General features: G+C 36.9%; 1 pseudogene; it reads left to right on the forward strand.

Moving 5' to 3' along the window:
• The window catches only part of LOC147075349 (uncharacterized), a 248,195-nt pseudogene that overhangs the window by 98,817 nt on the left and 130,944 nt on the right, over positions 1 to 18,434 (forward strand).

The following is an 18,434-nucleotide window of genomic DNA, read 5'->3' on the forward strand; positions in this document are numbered from 1 at the left end:
GTTGTGATGGAGGGATTTTGAAAACTATAAACTTTGATTTGAGTAGTTTGGAGTTTACAGAGACAAATTTATCTCTCCATGAATATGGAGTGACGAATGTATGCTGTAATGCAGAATGTGTTGTTACTAGTGGGCTGGATAATTTAATAATTTATCAGTCATCCGACATGACAGAAACTATTAAGGATCCATTCACTGGCGGTACTACTGAAAATAGTGGTGCCAAGTCCAGCAATACAGATTTTGTTATCTCTGCATTAGCAATTGCTCCTACAAACTCCTTTGGAAAAATATTTTTTTCTGCTGGCTCTGAGAATGGATTGCTATCGATTATGGAAAATAAATCGGGCAAGATAGTTAAGCAGGTCTTTGAGCTAAAGGATCCAATTTATGGGTTGAATTGGAGTCGAGGTGGGTTCTCTTTGACAGTCTCAATTAGTGATGAAAAGATAAGGGAATTTGTAATTGGAGAGGATGGAAAGTTTAAAGAAAATACAAATATTATAAATAAAAAGTAAGCACAAATAAAATGGAGTGAAATACCTTAAGTCAGTTGTAATATTTTTAATCTCAATTAGCTCTCTTCTGGCAATACTATCTGTGGAGTTTACACATCCATTGATTTATTTAATACACTATTTTATGACATTTTGAAACACTTAAGTTACAGAATTTTCCAATATATTCTTGTAAAAGGAATTCTTCCAGACCTCGTATTAGGATACATAAAACTCTGAATGCTCTATAGACCCTTAAAAATATCAATCCCATCGGCACTATCATACTTTTGTATGAAATAGCATCAAATGATCACAATATCACATCCCTGGGCTATTATTTCTGATTAGTTTCATATATATGTTTCACAAATACGTTTCACAAGCATGTTTCACCTTAGTTATTTATAATTTTTTTACAATTTCATCTATGTTATTTACACTAATAAATGTCGTTTATTCGTTTATTGAGCCTGGCTCAGATGACGCTGTAATTGTCGGAAACATTACAAATGCAAAGACTACAGGCATGGATGGTAGGCTGAAGTCGTCTTTGGGAAATAAAATGGTAGTTGTAGATAAAGAAATAATCAATGAGAACTTAAAGCTATTAAAAGAGTCATTTTCTGAATATTTCAAGAACAAGCAAATCACAGAGAAACAGAAGGATGGATTGAAAAAGATTGTAGATAGGGCAGTTCATGGAGACCAGCGTGTTTTAGACAAATTGGTGGAAAAGGGTGTGATTAGTAATGAAGCCTCGAAGGCAATTTTAGAAAGGACTTATAGGCATGTTCCGTCATATGAGGGACCACATATACATGTTCCTGAGAGTGGTAATGGTATGGATGGCAATGCTCCCACCGATATGAATGTTCCCATCAGTAATGGTGCTGGAAGCGGTATTAATGTTCCTACCGATGTGAATCCTCCTAAGGATGTTGGAAATGCTTTGAATATGGCCCACAGTTTCATGGGTTTTTTCAACAGTCTGATTGGTCCATTACGCGACCATGCAAATGCTGGAGATATGGAGGCGATAGACAGATTGCACAAAATGGAAGCTATGCATGATCTATCAAACAACATTATTAATGGAAATTATGGACCTTCCTTGGAAGAGTTTAACTCGAAAATGAGAGATCGATTTATTCCTGATTTTAATTTCAATATATACAATAACAGGCCACTACCCAATTATGGCTTGCCTTTGCAACATGATCTTTACCATGAACATTTCGATGAGCTAGACCCGGTGACTCAGGGAAGGAGAGATATGAATAGAGAATTGCACAACCAGTCCCACCACTACTATGCTCCAATGGATCATCTGGACGATTCGCTCAGAAAAGGTATGGTCTATCCAGAGGGCATAAACGAGCATAATCTTAGAGATGATCTACATATGACTAATGAAGAAATAGAAAATTTGGAAGTTACTAATCTAACCAAAGGTGCATATGACAAGGCTAGAGAATCTGGATTGGACCATCTTGCTGCATTGGCAAACAGTGATGCCGCCCTAAACTATATAAGATCCATCGAAATATTTAAAAAGCAGGGTTATAAACCATATGAGGCTGAGGAGAAGGCCAGGAAGCTCTACAAAAACATTAAACACATTCTGCCTAATGACCAAGGTTTAATTGAGGAGAGGAGAAACATGGTTGTGGAGGAGGCCGGCATCGGTAATGCATTGCATCCCCAGGATTTATTCAAGGGATTTTCTAGTGAAGATTTGGCAAAGGCATTGCAAAATAGAAAGGAGTTAGAGGAAAGAAGAAATTTGTTAGATAAAGAATTGGCCATCAAAACCAAGCAAAGTATGTATGAGAATAATCTGAAGCATAAGTTGGCAGAGGAGCATGAGAAGATGGCAGAAGAGGAGATTAAAAAGGCAAAGCAGCTAAGAGAGTCGACCCTGGAAACCCAGTATGAAAAGCTGGAAAAGGAAGGAAACCCAGAATTAAGAACTCCAGCAATGAAGGAGAAGATTGCAAAGAAAAGGGATCAATATGTGAGCATGCTGCACAATCAAAACAAGCAATATGTATCTGGTGATGCAAAGTCTTCATGTGTTGATGGAAAAATAGTTAAGAATCACAGTACAGAATTAATGTCAGACTCTATATACACTGTCGGAAAAATAGTTAAGAATCAAAGTGCAGAGCAACTAATGAAGCAAAATAAGATCGATAAGGAAATCAGGACCAAGAATGCCAAAATAGTCAAGGCAAATAAGGAAAAAAGAGCTGTTGAAAAACTGAACAGGGAAAGAGAGGAAGAAGAGACAAGAAAAAAGATGGAGAATCAAAAACTAATGGAAGAACACAAGAAGCAGTTGCAAAATGAAAAGTCAAGCCAGTACGACAATACAGTTTACAAGGGAGTTATGCAGGAGCAAGAAGAGGCCAAACAACACGAGGAGTCTAAAGCACTTCATCAAATGGAAGCCCAAGTGGCCGAGGCAAGAAACATTGCATACAATAATGTGATTAATCTGGGAGGATCAGAGGCTGAAGCATCTGATGCTGCTGCCACGGCAGCATCTGTTAAGTCAGAGGCGTTTAAGTCAGAATTAAACCAGATAGTGGAGGAGCATGCAGCAATTTTGGGTGCCCAGATGGATTCGAATACAGCCAGATCGGTGGCTGAACACATTGCCATTGCCCACTCTGGATTGAATGTGGTTGGAAACTCAACAAATGAGGTTGAACGCCAGGAATCAACAACATCGGAGTTGATAACCATCTCTGATGAAGTCCTAGGGGTGGTTAGAGTATTGAGTGATGATGTAGATGAAGTGGAGTTAGCAAATGTGGAGGTGAAGCTGCCATTTACGACTGTTCCAAATATTAAGGCAACAACCGAGGAAGAGGAGCAAGTAAAAATCCATCAGGCCAAACTAAGGGAATTCTTGAGGAACAAGATTACGAGGAATGAGTTTAATTCTGGGCTGAAGGTATTTAAAGCAAGGGATGGATACTTCAATGCATCTGAAAGTGCCATTGGAATCCATATTGTATCAGGTAGGGTAAAGGTCAGTCCTGAGGGCTTTGAGCGGATGAAGAAAGACAGGATGGATATAACACCATTCCACCCTAAAATCACCAAGGATGGTACATTCTACGAAGCAAATATAAAGGATATGAAGATGAAGATTCCAACCGACTTCGATCCGGATGTCCCAAAGCTATTGTCAAATAAAAACGAGTCTATTGACTTTACTCATGCAGACAAGATAGAAATAGATTCAGGAGAATTACTAATGACGCCATGGAGTGAATTTATGGCTGGAATGAGACCGGAAGTGCATCAAACATTTGAAACTGATACAGAAACTGTTTCTGAGGAGGCAAGATTGAAGTTTGAGGCGATGGAAAGGCAACAGAAACTATTGAAGGAGACTCAGATCAAGACATTTACAAATCCAGAAGGTGCAGCCTATGCAGATATGACTCCGGCATATGGAATGACACATCGAATGGGAATCCACGATGCAATTGAGAAGTTAGAGGGGGAAGAGAAAGCAACTGCAGAGATGTTGAATGAAGGTGCAGTAAATCATCTGAATATGGAAGATAACATTGAAGTTGTGGACTCTCTCGACCAGTTTATGGAAAATGTTAAATCAAAGCATTTGGATTCGAAGAACACCACTTTGATTTCTAATCTGGATTCAAAGAATCCTCTTACACAACAGGAGAATTCTGAGATAAGCTCTGTGATGAATAAGGAAGCTAAGATAAATCAACTAATGGAATCATCCATAAGGCCTGGAAACTCCATGGAGAATGTCATATTTAACAACATAATACAGAATTCAAAGTCCCTTGCCTCAAGTTTGAATATGAGCCAGTCGAAGTTTATACACCAAATCTCTCAGATGAGCTCCACTTCAATTCAGCATATGACACAGTTTTACGTGTCTCTTTCGAATTCCACGAATTCTACACATTTGATGCAGACAATGTCAGAGCAGCCTTGGTTCCAATCTTTGAAGAGTGCATTCCCCACTGTAAGCACATCAACAATGACCACCATGATTTCTACAGTCATCAATAATGTTACACATATTGTGAATCCAGCCTCAGCTAATATTATTTCAAGGACCCCGCTTCCACTTAATACTCAAGGAATTGTTGGAACAGATGCCAGTGGGCAGCCTACGAAATATGTCCCAGCCAAGGATGGAAGTCAGATTGTTAGTGAAGTTAAAGCGACTGGACCCAATCCAACAGTGAATCCTAATTACACACCAGTCAATTTACCATCATTTTCAGGGCCTAGTCAAATAACAACACCTACAACGAGCCCAGCTTACAAGAACAATGTAGGAAGAGAACAGCAACCTCCTGGAAGCAATGGTTCACTGGTTCCACCGACAACATCTCCAAGAAATCCAACAACAGGAGGAAATGGACAGCAACCTCCTGGAAACAACGGTTCACTGGTTCCACCGACAACATCTCCAAGAAATCCAACAACAGGAGGAAATGGACAGCAACTTCCCGGAAACAACGGCTCACTGGTTCCACCAACAACACCTCCAAAAAATCCAATAGGAGAGAACAAGCAGCAAAACAATAATGTAGGAACTACTCTACCACCAACATCCTCGAAAGGACAAGGAAACATTTTAAACCATCAAGTTCCAGCTTAATTCTTTAAAATAAATTAATATTAGAAAGTTGGGAATTAACAAACGTTTACAACAATCTCGGATGTATGTATATATTAATTTTACTTCATGCTGCGATTTGCCTATCATTAATGATCTATCAGTAGTAGCTCTAGAAACATATATAGCCTCTTTTAATTTTTGTATATCCTTTTTTCATGCTTTTTATTATTGGGACTGGTTTGAATGACTGTAGAGACATTTCTCTGAGGAGCTTAGAGATACTGAGGTATTGTGAAGTAGTCTACCAAGAAAATTATACTTGCATCCAAGCAACTGATTTTGGTACAATTGAAGATATTATTCAAAAAAAGATTATTTTAGCAGACAGGAAGCTGGTGGAGGAAACTTATGAAATTCTGATGGAAGCAAAAGCCAAGAATATTGCATTTCTTGTGGCGGGCACACCTATGTTTGCTACAACACACAGCGATTTGTTGTTGAGAGCCAAGGAAGAGGATGTCCAGGTGAAGGTAATTCATAATACATCCATTGCCTCTGTGAAGGGTTGTTTTGGATTATATTCCTATAACTTTGGATGTACCATATCCATTCCGTACTTCACAAAGACATGGAAGCCCACATCATTTTTTGACCGAATATATTCCAATTACCGATCCAATATGCACACACTATGCCTGTTGGACATAAAAGTAGATGAGAATAGATTTATGACGGTGAATGAAGCAGTAGAACAGTTGCTAGAGACATCTGAGATTATGGCTATAAATAAAGTGGATAAGGACAGGATTGACAGTAATATGTGTAACGGCAATGATCAGATATGCGATGGTGCTGACTCGTTTTTTAATAAGAGTACTAAGCTGTTTGCCATTTGTAGATTTGCTACAGATGACGAATTGGTTGTTTATGACTCCGCCGAAAATCTACTTAGGATGGACTTTGGTCCACCATTGCATTCATTAATAATCCCTGCACCGCTGTCTGTAATTGAACAGGAATTCATAGAAGCAATGTATATGAATAAATAAAGTACTTTCAAGCAAATAATTCAGAGAACATTTCAATATGATGGCATTACAACTGAGATGCTTTCATCAATACCGACCGAAAATGTGTAGAAAGGTTATTATTCTGGCATGTTTTTCAACAGGCTCTTCTATATTATTTCCAAATTATGGATTAAGTAAGTTTGTGGTATGATCACTTTATAGAGACAATGATGCATTGGATTTGAAAACCATGGTGCCAAAATCTTTATATGGCATTTTGATGAATCAATGGTTTTGTTTGTCATCATGATACATGACAATGTGAATATTTTCATCCCATAAATGTACCCAAGGATTGATCCATTTTCTATTTCAACAGATGAGTCCCAAAGACAGATGGATTCAACCGTTGTGAAGAACACGGAGAATCTGAATGATTCTGGAGTTATTGACGAGTCTTACCCCGAAGTAAAAAAAGATGAGGTAGCTGAGTACTCGATTGATTTTGGATTTTAGAAAAGTGAATAAATGAGTGTGGATATTCTTCAAGGTACTCTATAAGAGAAATTATCACAGCAATACATATACTATGAGCATGGTATCTGTTGCCACAATAGTATTTCTGTGCAGATTATACAGGGAAGATCTCTTCGTCAGCTCTGAATCGCGTTTATAAGAAATCAAACTTCTTGAATGAATTCCATATTATATACACTTTGTTACTAAGTATTATTTATTAAATGCTTTAGGATGCTAATTAAAATATCTTGTGAAATCACCTAGTGGGAATTTTATCACACCTGCAATTTTCGACACCATTGACTGTTTCTGAGCAGTCACAGGTGACACGTATTCTGTTTTCTTTAAATATAAGTTGCTCCATTTTGGATGCCTTTTCTCGTTTCCTATCCCCCACTACTGCACAGGCCTGGCGCTTTTTGTGAGAGTTACATGAAATGGGTGATGGTGCACATGGCTGAGTAGGCATATCTGTAAATCCCGGATCATATTGGCTGGGATTATATGGCAAATACCCCATCTGGTTACAAGCAATTTTGCTGTCCATGTTGTCCGGCATATAGTAATCCATATAAGAGGGCTGAGAAGTAAAAGATGGGGGCATCGATAGCTGAGAGCCATAAAACGGTGGGGGCGATGTAATGGGTGGGGGTGTATATGCAGGCTGAGAAGAGTACATGGGTGGAGGTGTATACGCAGGGGGTGATATTGTAGAGGGGTTGTAGGAGCCTCCCATGCAGTTCCCTGGTGAATTAAGTGGTAGATTAGGCATTGCCGAATTTTGTATTGGCATTGTGGAGTTCTGGCCCATACAACTCTGCATCATTCCTTGACTGGGTGGGATAAAGTTATTCATCAATGCATTGCTGTTGCAGTTGTTAAGTGGCTGAAATACCGCCTGGTTCATGCATGAATTGTTCTGACTAATTAGGTTTAGCAAAGAATCGCATTTTGAATCTACTTTTGGCTTTGGGCTAACTACGGGTGATGTCTTGGATGTTCCACACCCAGCAAGTTGCTTCATTATGAAGTCGCTAATGTTGTCCTTCAATCCATTTGCAAAGTTTCTCAGTCCATCTTCACAGTCTGGATCACCATTGAATGGATCTTTGGCCATTTTATCTGAAATAATGTTCTCCCTGGGAACCTTAATAAAGTGGTCATTACTGCCACCCTTTTTACAATCTCTACCCCCCTTACGACAGTTTCTACCACCATATCTATCCTGGTCCCAGTTTCTATTTTGATTTCTCCTGGACATGGAATCATCCCTTCTTGCCAAATCCGATCGTCTATTGCATCTCCTACCTCCCCCACAATTATGAGATTCGATAGAACCGAACAGAATAAGCATTGTTGAAATGAGCGGGCTTTTCATGGTTTTGGAAACCAGTTTTCTAAAATGAATAAAATGGATTGGCTGGGTTTCAAAACCTGATAAAAATGAAACCTTTTACGAATGATACCAAAATGGCACCAATAACTTTTGCTGTAGGAAATCAACGATATTGTTGTCTTAAGTCATCGCAAAATATTTTAAGGAGAGTCTGTTTATTTACTTTGCAATAATTAAGCTGAAACTATATTTAATTGGATGTTTTTAGAAGCTAATCACACTTTATACGAAAGTAATATTATGGGATCTCTGTGACAAAAATCACACTTCGAATCAATTAGTAGATCTATAGGGTTTCCAAGAGAATTCAATGGCACCAAGAAATATCTAAATATGCATGACTAAAAATAGTTTATTCGACCTCCATTCAAAATCAATTCACCTTCCTGATCTTGCAATAATAAAATCCATCCATATTGTGTACGTGTGGATATATTCGTCTAGAATGTATCAACGAGCCATTATAGTTTGTACCCCTAAACGAACTAAATCCATTTTGGCCAATATCAACATCTACCTTGCATATTCTTGCATTTTGTCTGTTGTCCAACAAAAAGTTCACAACCTCCTCATTCTCTTCTACCAGAATAGAGCACGTAGAATACACCATAACTCCATTGAGCTTCAACATATCAAACGCATGCAAAATCAGCTGCTTCTGTTCCTTGCATATTCTCTTGATCTCTTCGTGTGATTTGCTGGTTTTGATACTCTTATCCTTTGCAATCACTCCTGTTCCTGAGCAAGGGGCATCCAGCAAAACCCGATCTACTTTACCCACCGAAAACTCCTTGGCATCAAAGTTGGTGATTACACTATTATTTATACCCATTCGCATTATATTCGACTTTAGGGCATGTGTCCTATCCTTACACACATCATTGGCATAAAGAATGCCTGTATTACTCATAAGTGCCCCAATATGGGTGGATTTACCTCCGGGAGCTGCACAGAGGTCCACAACTATAAATTTATTCTTGTTGTCTCCACTCTCTCCCTCTTCATCCACCTTTATTTCCATATTTAATACAGGTAGCATAGAATTTGCTCCTTGTATAATATACTCCCCACTTAAATACTCTGGAGTTGCACCTAGTGGAACTGGTGAAGAATATGCCACAATCCCTGTGTCTGTCCAATCAAGCACTCCCATCTCCACCTTTCTCATCGCCAGAGAATGCATAACGTCCTTTCTTCTCTTCAACAAACTGTTTACTCTCAAGACAGTGGGCCTTTGCTTTTCATTCGCCTCCAAAAAACTCTCCACCTCCTTCTTTGGGAAAAGTTGTTTAATTTTTGTCAGTAGATACTCGTTGTACGATTCTTCAATCATTTGTGGGGCAGATAAAAATGGTGAAAAATAATGAAAATAGTCAGTATTCTATTGATGGTCACAAGAATGAGCCAACCACTTTAAGTTATCTAACACTGCTATAAACTCGAGTGTGATAAGTTGAAATCTCCCCGATATATCCTCTATATATTTTGGCTTTTAAACTTTTGAAATCCTTATAATGATACACTCTATTTCAGACACCCTTGTTTTATATGATCACTAGGACCGGTTTAACTTCAATAAATGGGCAGAAAAGTGATGGTATCGATAACATGCCCCATATAAATTCGCAGTGGTCCATAGATCTTGATTCTGATAAGATTTCCCATGGAACCGAACAAGAATACTCGCTGAATAGCCAATCTGTGGTGGAAGTTGATAATTCATTGATCGAAGCAATCGAAGAACTTTTAACATCCACAAACCAGAAGGAAGTTGAAGCAGGAGCAAAACTGTATGAGAGAATATTTGGAATAGAAATTGTAGGGGAGAATGGCCCTGACAGCCACACCTCTATCAATAACCATCAGATCAATACCAATGTTGAGATTGTTATCAACAGTAGTTTGTTTCATTCAATTGAGGTGAGTAATTCCTATTGCAATGATAATTCTAATATTGATTTAATAGAATACATCCAAGAATACTATTCCAAACTAAAAAACAATAGCTTATTGGAGCAGGGAAGTATGCTGGGCTTCTCAAATCATTTTATTGAAGTATTGAACAAATCATCCAAGTCAGCTGTAGTGGCACTGGCACCCAAAATATTGACAATATTGATAAATCGGTATAGCCCTGAAAATTATAAGACAATTGCTTATCTATTGAAAAAAGTCGAAGAAATAAGTGAAGGCTTGGAGTGTAAAGCAGGCTATTGTAACATACAGTATACTACATCAAACAGCTCTCGCTTCATAGACTTGCTTCGGATTTTGTTGGATGCATCAAACTCAAGTATGAAACAATTCATTTCACTAAGTGCTCTGAACCATCTAATAGAAATATCAAATGACAAGCTCACTATCTATGCTGAATTTGTTCGAGCCTACAAATCAAATATTATAAATGGTGACGGTAAACCTAGGGGAATTGAAAAATTGGTTACTAATGAGATTGAAAAGGTAATTAAAAAAATGTTGATTTTCAAAAAATCCCACTTCAACTGATTTTGACATTCATGGGATACTGAGTTATGGTATTACGATGATGAGGTTAGAAACAACACTATTTATTCCGCAACTTGATCAGAAGATGGATCGTTATTTCTCAGTTCAGAAAGACACAGATAGCCCGAGAACTAAGATTTCTATTTACTAATTACTTCGAATAATATATACACAATATTTATAAATATTAAAGGAATCTCAAAGATAGTTTTTATGGACTTTATAAAATCGACGACTTGACCATTTGTACTGGTATGGGATGATCTGTGTGAACTATCCAATGAGAGACCTATTTTAGAAAGAAATCTGCGGTTATCCAGAATAACAACTGCATTTAAGAAAAAAACCAACGAATAAAATATGGAGAAAATACCAAACATGGGCAAAAAAGTAATGGAAAAATATAAGTGTGTAGAGTATGTATGTAAGGAAACAGTTATAGGCGATACCTATGTATTTAATTTCTTATGGACCCATTTATTTAGTTAGTTGCATCCTCGGGATATCCACAGCAGCATGAAAATACTGAGGCCATTTTTTGTTTGAAAGATTGTGGATTCGATGTGGTGGTAGAAATATCATCACTACTTCTATCGAAAGAGGTATTATCTTTTTGAGAATTGATGTCGTCTTTTTTACTGTGCTGGTCACAAACTTCTTGTTTTTCATCGTTTTGAGATTTCCTTTGGTATCTCAAGTTGTCGTTATTCACATTCACATCTGTACTATCTTTTGTTGGCCTTTCATTATTAGAAAGTTCGTCACTACCAGCAAGATTATCATCTCTCCGTGAATTGTCTTCCATGGCACGCTCATTATTATCATCTTGTGCAGATCTGTCGTCGGCTGGATGCTTACTATTTTGATTTGTCCTCGACACCACCATATACCCCAAATAATAGAATATCAATAAATAGTAAAAAATAGGGGAAAGGAGATAAAAGTTGTTAAGGAGAGGTGTGGAATATTTAAAATAATATGAAATTAATAATATCAAGCTAACAAAAAATATGCCATATTTTATAATTGTGCTGGAACCACTAGAAAATATTTGAACTATTGCTTGATACCATTTAATTAATAATATAATTCTTAGATATCGAGAAAGGATAAATGATGGCTTTTGTATTAAATAAATACCTATGAGTGATGGCTTTCGTATCAGAATAGATATCTATAATGGATATACTTTTTATTAATTTCCACAACTTAATTTATTTATATTTATTTTATAATTCTATTTTTTGCACATATCGGTCATTATTTATAGACTTACTGTTTTATCAAAAAAATCTCATATTTAATGATAGCATAGGGTGGATGGTAATATACAAGATATATCTAGAAGAAATATACTACGAAGTGAAATTTATTGCTACATATATATCTTCCTTGTTGGCTGTGACTAAAACTCCGTTACTTTTCTTTACTTCTTCCTCTCTTTCTAATCAAAACAATGCCATCCCAGTCTATTTCTTGCTTATATTTCTTTCGATCTCTTTCCAGTAATTCTTCGGCCGATCTCTTATAATAATTACTGTAAAATCTCTTTATTTCTTCCACAGATTTATTCAAAAAGATTGCACTGGAAAACTCTGGTCCAATTTCTGCTGATCCTTCGACAGTTTCCGGAATATTCACAGCTCTATACTTATACACCAACTGTGTGTGTGAAAAGGCATTTTCCTCTTCGATAGTGCTCGGCAATTCCCTTATCATACATATCTTGGTATATTGAGTCCAATTCTTGTGTAAATGTTCATAGAAGGTGTAGAAGATCATTCTATCGGTTTCGGTCCATTCCTTTGTAAGATATTCTTTGTTGAAATGATGATAAAACAGTCGCAAATCTCCCTCACTCTTGGCTTCTGTAAATGTGGTATAATTATCAAATCTTCTATTCTGCTTCAGATAGCTCCTTCTAAATAATGCAACATCCTCCTCTGACCATTCTCTTTCCGCAACCGTTCGACTCAGAACATCCCAAAGTGATTCTGTGTAGTCGGGTGATTCTCCATATCCTCGTCCATTGCCATGGCTATATATATCACCATCATACAAGCTTCTATTCAGATTGAAGTAATATAAATAGTAGAGTAAAATGACATGCTGCATCCCCAAACCCAAATATCTTTGGATCTGTATAAGATCATTATTAAATTTGTAAACAGCATAAGCAAACTCAACAGTGTCATAAGACTCATGGACTATGGGGGAAATGGAGGGGAGTATGCGCAAAGAGGTTGTGAGTTTGCTTCCAGTTGTATCTTCACTAACAATTATCAGTTGATTATGTTCACTGAAATTCGTCGGATTGTTTTGGAGTTCATCTATCACATCCTTGTGGATTATATCTGGGCTCTTATACTCTTTATGATAAGACTTCCTTCCTATGTCATCAGCTGTATTTCGAATACATCTCATCTTCAGGCTTTTCGAAATATCCAGAATGTACTTTGCTACTATTTGTTTGTTGTTTGTGCTTAGAATGCCCGTCTTTTTCAAATAATACATATATCTTGTATCATCAATGAGATGAGAAGAAGAGGAGTTTTTTCCTACACCTATTGAATTGAAACCCAGACTGTTCTTTTTAGATGGTATATTCAAAGTATTAAGAAGGTCGATCCTATTAGGTGAAGCTGTTAATTGGCATCCTATGGCTTGTTCTTTTGGAAGTGATGAATCTGTTACGAAATCATGATGAAGATCTACCACACTGTTATCTTCTTGTGATGTATCGCCTCCATTATTTACCCTCCCAGTTGTACATTCTTCACCAAAAAAGTTTATAATACTTGCCAGCATCTCACAATCTATCGAATGGGATCGAAAAAGACGAAATGTTTCAGTACTTTTTGGAACAAATATCCAGCACGCTGCTTTACGATCTATAGTATCACCTTCTATTTTCTTCTCATTGTTCACTTCTGGCATTCTGTCTCTGGGAGATTTAGGGGTGTTTGTTGAAAGAGGGAGAAATAGGTTGTCACAATGCGAGGAAGTGGTAGATGAGCTATGATCTTCCAGTAATGTATAACTAGATGAACATCCAGGAACCTTATGGTAATTATGGGTGACAGGATCATCAAGTAGTAATTTCTCATGACTAAAATATGATAAACTGCCAGAATCCGAAACAAATAGTCCAGGACTTTGACCTCCGATTGTCGAGAGTGTCTGTTTGATCACAAAATAGTTTTCTATCTTGTCTGTGGATTCTAGTGAAGTTTCTAATATTGGCACTATTGATGAATTATTGAGAATCATGGATTCGTGAAATCCTAAATCACTGAATTGCTGCATGACTTCCTTATTTGTGTTTAGTTTAAGCTCTATCAAGTCCGGCCCCAGGTCATCGTTATCAATTATGGAATATTCTACTGGTTTGGCCACACCCTCATTGCTATTCAATTTTATTTCATCAGATAAAAATTCGATTTTGGGGTTATTCCCATCCTTTATTCTCAAATCATAAGAAATATTGTCTGCACCGGTAGAATTGGTTTCATTAGATGGAAAAGGTTCCTTTGATCCATTGGAACTGCAAAGTGGGACCATCTTTGAAGATAAAGAAAACCCCACACTTTCGAGGGGGGCTGATTCAATATTTCTATTAGTGCAGTCACATCCTCTACCACCATCACTACTGTCGATATACGTGACACTATCCTCGAGAATTACAACATCGCTGTTCTCAATTTCCTTTGAGGAAGAGTCATATTTCTCTTCAGTTGGCTTTCCAACCTTTAGTTTGATTATTCCAACTTCCTTTAAACGGATCAGCTGCTTCTTGTATTCTAAAAACTCGTAAAAATAAGGCGAGGCACTTAGGCGAAGCGTTAAAGTAGAATATTTAGGGGAAGAGCTGGCATTGTCTGATGTATCCATGTGCATTAACGACTTGCTTAATCGAGAGTCTCCCATGTCTGAAGAAATCAAAGAATTACATTTATCTCCAATTGCTGAGTCATATAAATGACTGGCCATTGAATTAGTAAATCGACTATTGGCCAGAGTTTTGCTTTCAGTACATGTTACCAAATTTCTGTTGTGAGATTTTATGGATGATTTTCGAAGGCTGTCGTAGTTTGAAATGTTGCCCATCACGTTCATATTTTCATTGACGAATTTTACTGAATCATCATATGTGTTACTTGTGGTGTTTAAATGTTCTTTCAGCTTTACATCGCTTGTACTATTGATAACATCTGCCTCGTGGCACTGGGTATTTCCAATACCGTTGATTGTTCTACCACAACTTCTGTTAGCATGAGTGCTACTGTTGACTTCACTTTCTGAGTTGTCGATGACTTTCATTGAAAAAACGTTTTGTTTGCTTGATTCTGTTCTATCCTTGCTTGCACCACTTTGAAGCTTGTAAAATTTCTTCTTTGGAGTTATGGAAACCATAAATGGGCTAAAAATAATATTTATACAATGTATTTTATTTCTGAACTGAAAACTTCAAGCTGAGTGTCAAGTAATGCATCATCTGTTCGAACACATATCCCCATCTTTGAATGGTATGGCAAAACCATCATATTATTACACACATCTCATATTTGTATCTGAATCCTTTGAAGTACCTAAAATAAGTCTTGACAAAGGGTTGAGGATCTTGGCCACTGTATTCAATTACTGAGTTACAACCTATTTCCAACATTATGCTAGAGAGAAGGAAATATAGATTTCATTTGTAAATATTTAGAAAAAACTGTTGGAATAGGTTCAAAACATTTCATAGCGTTAATAAAACTCTCTCGATGAAATGGTGCTTAAACTTGTTTACCAGATAGAATATTCATTTATTTCTCTTTATTTTTTCAATATACTCTTTTACTCTCTGTAAGTATTCCTCAATATACCCTCTTACCGATTCTCTATACTCCTGTATATTTGTAAACTTCTCCATCGACTCAAACTCTTCGATTTTTCTCTTGTATATCTCTATTCTCTTCTCATATTCTGCCAATTTGCTTGATGCATCAGCACATTGTTCACAAAAAGTACTTTTAGTGGCTTGTTCCAATTCCTTAGATTCATCATAACCATTATATGATTCCATATTTGAATTCATACGTTCCACTTTGTACTTCGTCTCAATAGTCTCTAATTTTTCATTATATTCCTCTTCGATTCTCCTAATTTCACCGTAAATATATCTGTATACCTTGCTTTTACATCTTAATGTATTAATATGTGTATTCTTAAGAATGTTAAATTCTCTTTCAATGTCTTTATACTTTGCATATGGTATCACCTTGTCGGCTGGATCTTCAGTACTAAATGTAACTCTTTTTCTGTCTTTTACCTTCTGTCCTATATCAGATGTATAGAGACCATCCACACCTGAAATCCTAATTCCATCTGCACACTTTTTAATGATTTCCTTAGTCCTGTACACATCGTCCATTTCGATGTAATCGATCTGTTGGGTAGTGAAGTTGGATTGATGACTATAGCCCTCAGACTCTTTCATTTTCATCCCAGGACCATAGGTCAGCATATCTATTTTTTCAATAGTCTGATATAGCCCATCTAGGATAGTAGGATTGAGAGAGGAGTAAGATATACTGTTATTAGGATGCAATGAATGGTTGGGATTGTCACCACGATCTGATGGCGTAATATCATATTGGTTTTGGAGTTGAGAATTATATAACGGTTGGTTGTAAAATACATCTGCTCCACTTCCAAATCCATCAGGTGAGGCATCTTCAATACCTTCATATTGATTTCCATTCTCATCAAAGCTAGACCCATGGCTTATGAAACTTGATGGTACACCCACATTTCTGTTTGTATTCGATGTGTCTCCCAGAATGCTTCGAGTTGAACTATTTTTTAGGTGAAAAGATTCTCCTGGGTGTGTTGTTGGCTTGTCTTTGGAGCCCATAAATGCCTCGTATGTACCAACAGCATGCATATTTGATTCGCCAAATCCTCTACCCTCATTGCCTTCTATGCTACCATGATTCTGCCGTTTTTCAGTTGACAATCCGTCATATTGAGTCGATCTGGATTCATCCATGTATTTTTCAGGAAGAAAACTTAAAAATAAAAAATGGAGGGAAAGTGTTGATTTAATAAAAGCCTCTGAGCTGCTATGAACTCATACCAGGAAGTCATTTTAATGTTTCTTCCATGAAAAAGATGATTGCTGGTTTGCAATTCCATTTCTGAAGCAGATGGAGGCTATTATAATTTTCTTTGATTACATTTGTACTTTAAATTCCGCAATACTTATTATTAATGGATTCTGGTTTCATTCTCGGCCTGTTGAATAAATTTCTTTGTACAAGCCCATCCATAAAATGGATTGTCCAGTTGACAAAATGTCTAATAAGAAAGAAGATGGTATAAATCTGCAGAAAAGCAGTGGTGAAGGTAGAAATTCTATGAAAGATCAAAAACAAGTCGATAGCCATGGAGAAAAAAAGTATAAGCCGGCCAGAGATAGGGAAAATTTTAGAAATGGCACTGAGGATCGGGATATGTCTTCTGGCGAGCAGTCTATTTCCAATAGTTTGGAAGAAACTACTCTAAGCAGCTATAACCTTGTGGATAAAGATGAAGTAAAAACTGCAAATGACAAAATCATCGAAACTCCAAATATATTTGAAGCATATAGTTCTGGTGATCCTGAGAAAGACTATCATAGCTCCAGTATAGCTGGAGTAAACTCATCTACAATCATCTTGAATACTGAATATACAATCTTTAAAGACCACCAAATTCAAAACAAAATGGCTGTGTTGTATTCGTTAGCCAATTCCCTCCGGAAGAGAACAGAGTCTGTTCAGGAAAGTTTGAATTCGTTAAAAACCTTAAACCTAAAACTAGAAGCAATGCTGATTTCAATAGATGCTTACTCCACAAAGAAGAGGGTTAATACAAACTGTAGAGGAGCTGGTTGTAAAGATACCATCTCGTCTAAGGGCATCAAAGGAAATGTTCAAGAAAAAGGGACCGATTGGAAGAACAACAAGACTCAGACCTCTACTGTTCCAGAGACCACAGCATCTTTGGGCTCCAGCAAGATAACATTTCACTTCTGTTCAGATAGTCAGAAAATTATTGCTGAGCAAATATATGAATTGATTAAAAACACTCCAGAAATTTCGTTAGAGGAAGTTGTTGGAAAAATCAAGCTTAGTAAGTATAAGACTATCGAAATATTAAATATGCTGATTCGGGAAAAACTGATCAAAAAGAAATTTGACAAGGGATTTACATACAGCATCAAATGTAAACAGTAAAATAAATGCTAATTAGTACAGACATCATTTTATATTTGCTTAGAATTGAAGATTTATCTATGATGTTTTAAAGCATCTATTCCTTATAAATCCAAAGCGTCCCTCACTACTCATTCCGTAAGTCAAATAGCTCCAGCTCGTATTTCTCATCTGCAAAGAATATCCCGTGGCATGGACTGTCAGCCATGGGAATATAGGTTGTTTTTAGAAAAGCCTCCGCCAATTCGCTGCCAATTCCCTCATCCTTCAATACTTTTATATACATATTGTATTGGCAAGCATAGTATGACTTAAACAACCGAACCGATTTCTCGAACAGAATGTTTTCTCCTACTGTCAGAGGGCCAGAGCTAAGGAAAAAATCAATGTACTTGGCAAGCTTTTCTGCTGCTTGATCTGGTGTTATCTTTGGACTTGCCCATTCCTTTATCTCAGTGTCTGAGATTCCCATCTTAGGTACATATGTGTCATAAACTCCTTTTTGTCGTTTAAGATAATAGAACTTCCTGAATATACAGTCTACAAACTCATCACTTTGGATATAGTCATCTACATGACTTAAGTGCAAAACCAAGGCCTTGGATTCCTCAAGTCTAAAATCAGATATGTGTTTAGAAGCCT

This window comes from Rhyacophila brunnea, unplaced genomic scaffold (genome assembly GCF_057557595.1).
Source record: "Rhyacophila brunnea isolate RB1 unplaced genomic scaffold, BYU_Rbru_1.0 scaffold_149, whole genome shotgun sequence".
In the NCBI taxonomy this organism is placed as follows: Eukaryota; Metazoa; Arthropoda; class Insecta; order Trichoptera; family Rhyacophilidae; genus Rhyacophila; species Rhyacophila brunnea.